Genomic DNA, 6,093 nt, shown 5'->3' on the forward strand with positions numbered 1-6,093 from the left:
TGTCAGCTAGCAGTCACATCAGACAGCTGATCCCCTCCCGACATACGGACGGCAGCCGCCCCTCCTGCGGCACACAGACACACACACTGTCGGCTAGCTCAGTCAGATAGCATAGTCGACCCCCGCCCGACGGCTGGCCCCGCCCGGCATACGGTCACATGGACAATGGCACACAGACGTACGCACGGTCAGCCAGCGCAGCCATACCAGACGGACGGTCTCCGACCGGCGCATACGGACGGCAGCCTGCAGCGCGCACGATTGTCAGAATCCAGCAGCAGAATCCTCAGCCATTACAGTCACGTTTGACAGCCACAGAGACTCATGTAGAACATTGGACAGTGGACAGTAGACAGCGCTATCATATCTGACAGCCGACATACGGGCGAGGTTACGCTGTATTGGTACAGAGCCTTCCACAATGAACAGGTGTGTTTGGACGAAATTCTAACAGCCACCGAAGTCTGACAGTAGCATCTAGTCAGCCGTGCTCTACTTCACCCGACGAATTGGAGAGCTGCATTCCCACCTGTAAACAGGCTATCATACAACACTGATTTGAACGTGAGATGGGTCGTAAGAATAAAACAAACTAACTCATCTAAACGAATCGATATATTTTGACAAGTTATACCGGTGCCAAACATGCTTAACTGAGCTGTCCACCGACGACACCAGCCCTGGCGCTGACCTGGGATCGCCATGAGGACCATTCAGATGCGGACACACATTCCGAACATCCGCGCGGCACGAGCCCATGACACACATGTCAGGTGTCAAAACTGACACACCGCGAATAGTCCAACCCACCCATGACGCACACCCAGGCGGGCGTCAAAACTCAAAACCAGCGTGCACAACAAACAGCATTATTGCGAAGAAGCGTGCAGATGCCTCGACGAGTGAGTCATTATTTTATTCATTATATAACGACAGGTTAACTGATATCATTGGCCAACAGTGCAGACACTTAAAGGAAAGTCACTGGATTGCATCTGTATCGCTCAGGGCGCCGGTGGTAGCGTGATTTCACTTTGCTATGTTAAATCGTTACCCGAGCCCATGGGTTAAATATGAACCAAGATAGTAGCATAGTGTAATAAATAACAAGTGAAGACACTTCACCAATTTATAATGCAAACTCATGTAACAACTTTTCTTCAGCTGGGAGTGGGTTATGTAGCTACTTACGCTGCAGTATGACGTAATAAAACGTCATAAAACGTCACTTCCTAAATCATTGCACGCTATCCTTAGCCTACATCATCGTCTTCCATGCCCCGTCATGATGTATTTTTTAATTGACTTAGACATGAAACCCCACGTTTTTTTATTCCACTAAATGAAGGTAAATAATCACAGTTTCTTACAGAATGCCTTGGTGCACACAAAATTAGAGGGCATCGATGTGCCACAGCCTGATGAAAGTCCTACTCGATCTAACTGCGCTCCAACATGCTGAACATCGTATCAGCATTCACTCTATTCCGTAACGTTACTCTCGAGAACCCACTGTTTTTATTGCATGTATGGTCGCTTACTGAATGCAATGTGACAGAACCGGTATGAAAATATTCAAAAACAGAGGACACATAAGACCACCGGCTCCTAAAAGTGTAGGATATTTTGACAACGTCCCTAAAACATGACCCATTTTGATCGGACCTTTGGTTGACATAGACTCGAGAACCCATGTTTTTTATTGCATTTAATGAAAGAAAACAATCTTATTTTCTTATAAAATGCGTGAAAATATTCAAAATCAGAGGGCATCGATGTGCCACAGCCCGATGAAAGTCCTACTCGATCTAAGTGCGCTCCAACATGCTGAACATCGTATCAGCATTCACTCTATTCCGTAACGTTACTCTCGAGAACCCACTGTTTTTATTGCATGTATGGTCGCTTACTGAATGCAATGTGACAGAACCGGTATGAAAATATTCAAAAACAGAGGACATCATAAGACCACCGGCTCCTAAAAGTGTAGGGTATTTTGACAACGTCCCTAAAACATGACCCATTTTGATCGGACCTTTGATTGACATAGACTCGAGAACCCATGTTTTTTTTTATTGCATTTATGAAAGAAAATAATCTCATTTTCTTATAAAATGCGTGAAAATATTCAAAATCAGAAGGCATCGATGTGCCACAGCCCGATGAAAGTCCTACTCGATCTAAGTGCGCTCCAACATGCTGAACATCGTATCAGCATTCACTCTATTCCGTAACGTTACTCTCGAGAACCCACTGTTTTTATTGCATGTATGGTCGCTTACTGAATGCAATGTGACAGAACCGGTATGAAATTATTCAAAAACAGAGGACATCATAAGACCACCGGCTCCTAAAAGTGTAGGGTATTTTGACAACGTCCCTAAAACATGACCCATTTTGATCGGACCTTTGATGGACATAGACTCGAGAACCCATGTTTTTTATTGCATTTAATGAAAGAAAATAATCGCCTTTTCTTATAAAGAACCCATGTTTTTTATTGCATTTAATGAAAGAAAATAATCGCCTTTTCTTATAAAATGCGTGAAAATATTCAAAATCAGAGGGCATCGATGTGCCACAGCCCGATGAAAGTCCTACTCGATCTAAGTGCGCTCCAACATGCTGAACATCGTATCAGCATTCACTCTACTCCGTAACGTTACTCTCGAGAACCCACTGTTTTTATTGCATGTATGGCCGCTTACTGAATGCAATGTGACAGAACCGGTATGAAAATATTCAAAAACAGAGGACATCTTAAGACCACCGGCTCCTAAATGTGTAGGGTATTTTGACAACGTCCCTAAAACATGACCCATTTTGATCGGACCTTTTATGGACATAGACTCGAGAACCCATGTTTTTTCTTGCATTTAATGAAAGAAAATAATCTTATTTTCTTATAAAATGCGTGAAAATATTCAAAATCAGAGGGCATCGATGTGCCACAGCCCGATGAAAGTCCTACTCGATCTAAGTGCGCTCCAACATGCTGAACATCGTATCAGCATTCACTCTATTCCGTAACGTTACTCTCGAGAACCCACTGTTTTATTGCATGTATGGTCGCTTACTGAATGCAATGTGACAGATCCGGTATGCAAATATTCAAAAACAGAGGACATCATAAGACCACCGGCTCCTAAAAGTGTAGGGTATTTTGACAACGTCCCTAAAACATGACCCATTTTGATCGGACCTTTGATGGACATAGACTCGAGAACCCATGTTTTTTATTGCATTTAATGAAAGAAAATAATCTCATTTTCTTATAAAATGCGTGAAAATATTCAAAATCAGAGGGCATCGATGTGCCACAGCCCGATGAAAGTCCTACTCGATCTAAGTGCGCTCCAACATGCTGAACATTGTATCAGCATTCACTCTACTCCGTAACGTTACTCTCGAGAACCCACTGTTTTTATTGCATGTATATGGTCGCTTACTGAATGCAATGTGACAGAACCGGTATGAAAATATTCAAAAACAGAGGTCATCTTAAGACCACCGGCTCCAAAAAGTGTAGGGTATTTTGACAACGTCCCTAAAACATGACCCATTTTGATTGGACCTTTTATGGACATAGACTCGAGAACCCATGTTTTTTATTGCTTTTAATTAAAGAAAATAATCGCATTTTCTTATAAAATGCGTGAAAATATTCAAAATCAGAGGGCATCGATGTGCCACAGCCCGATGAAAGTCCTACTCGATCTAAGTGCGCTCCAACATGCTGAACATCGTATCAGCATTCACTCTATTCCGTAATGTTACTCTCGAGAACCCACTGTTTTATTGCATGTATGGTCGCTTACTGAATGCAATGTGACAGAACCGGTATGAAAATATTCAAAAACAGAGGACATCATAAGACCACCGGCTCCTAAAAGTGTAGGGTATTTTAACAAAGTCTGTATTATACGAGTTATTTTGATCGGTCTTTTCTTTCATTTTGACTTGAGAACCTATGCTTTTTATTGCGCGAAATGAATGAGAGTCATCGCATGTTCATTGTTCCTATTGAATGCATTATAATATGCAAAATCAGGGGACATCGATGCTTTTCAGCCCGGTGAAATGCCCAGTTGATGAATAGCTGTTTGGCCCATTTTAACACTGCGTCGGCATTTACACAGCTTCCGAACGATATGCCTGATAAAAGAGCATAAATTCTTAGGTATTGCGAGCTGTGTATGCATTAGGGCCTGTCCAGTGTTCATACGCTATACCCATTCTGGCATAAAGAAGACATTCTTAGCTTGTAAAGATATGTAGTAAAAATAGGTTTTTGGTCTTCTCATTATGTGTAAGTGGTATTTCATTTCAAGTTGCGTGTAAAATGATTCATTTTCAGTGTTTTGTCGTAAATATAAGTGAATTAGCTGTTTAAACCAACACTTATATAACTACAAGCTTGGATAGTAGTTTCTTGGATTAGAAGTTTTCACTACAGGGATGAAACTTTTGCACTACAATGACGAAAACGTCATCAATCGTCATCAGATATCGTTGATTTTCTGAGAGAGCACTTCCGGCAGAAGAAAACGCATTACACAAAATAATCGAAGTGTCTTCACTTGTTATTTATTCACGGACGTATAAATAAACTATAACTAATTAATTATACGTTTAATTATACGTCCGTGTATTTATTACACTATGATAGTATTATAGTAACAGAGCAAGTAGTCTACGAATATATTAAAAGATAATTACATAAGGTTAAGCAGAAAAATTCATAAAGTTAGTTAAACTTAGTCTATGTAATCGTTTAATTGTTTTTGAATGACCTCCTTACAAAATTATACTTTTCATTCATGTATCTAAAACAAAAATACATGAATGAAAATACATGAATGAAAAGTATAATTTTGTAAGGAGATCATTCAAAAACAATTAAACGATTTAAATGCCTTACATTCAGCAAGCACTAAACGAATTAGTCTATGTAACTAACTTTATGTAATTGCCTTTTGATATTTTCGAAGACTGCTTGCTCTGTTCTACCTATATGCTTGTCCGTACTATAGATTGTCTGTACTATGCTTACACTGTTTGTTATATGTATACATGAACAATATGCGACCAGGGCCCAGGGGAGGCAGTAGGTACCTTTATCTCAACATTTTTAGCCGTTGAACGTTGCCGCGTGAAAGAAGCGGCTGTTGTATGTAAAAAGGCCCAGACCCTTTTGCTCCCAGAAGCTAAGTTTATTGGAGACTTGATGCATTTTAATGGATGCCGTCATCTCTGATGACCACATTACAACATTATAAAACAATGATTGTCATTGCCATCCCATAGATAAGTCGTAGATAAAACACCACAATCTCGGCTAACCAACATTTGGCCGCATCTCAGTTCACACCGGGAGCGCACCAACCAACATTTGGCCGCACCTCAGTTCACATCGGGAGCGCACCAACCAACATTTGGCCGCATCTCAGTTCGCACCGGGAGCGCACCAACCAACATTTGGCCGCAGCTCAGTTCACACCGGGAGAGCAACTGTGGTGGCCGACGTAAGACCGCCTATATCAAATATAGCATTTCCTGCTGTGAACTAAACATAGATACCTACCTACGTGATGAGATACTACAATCTTTTTACTAGTTACCCAATCCCACTTCCTTCTTATTGAGCGGATAAGAAAATATTACCTAGTACATTGCTGCATTTTATTGGCATTTTAAAGCGTTGATATAGCGTTACACCGATATCCTCTTTCTGCCTCTGACATGAAACAGCGGGCCCGATGAGAGCCGCACACAGGTGACCGGAAGAAACAGAGAGCCCGATGAGAGCCGTATACGCATGTGACCGGAAGGAGAACGTCAGCTAAAGTGCATGGCAAACAGCGTCCGACATACGTTAGCGTGTTGGGTGCTCCGACGAAAGCAGTGTTGATCTTGGAAGACGATATCATTACCAAGTGACCACAATCGAGCCGGCATTGTCATGTGCCAATTAAAATAATTGTCGATTTAGGTATAATATACCACAACGTAAAGCAGATTCACAGCCAAAGCGCACAAATTAAACGATGCCTTTAAATTAAAAAGGCCCTTGATTAATTAAGTAACCCAATA

Source organism: Amphibalanus amphitrite, unplaced genomic scaffold (assembly GCF_019059575.1).
Source record: "Amphibalanus amphitrite isolate SeventyFive unplaced genomic scaffold, NRLGWU_Aamphi_draft 001078F_arrow, whole genome shotgun sequence".
Lineage (NCBI taxonomy): Eukaryota > Metazoa > Arthropoda > Thecostraca > Balanomorpha > Balanidae > Amphibalanus > Amphibalanus amphitrite.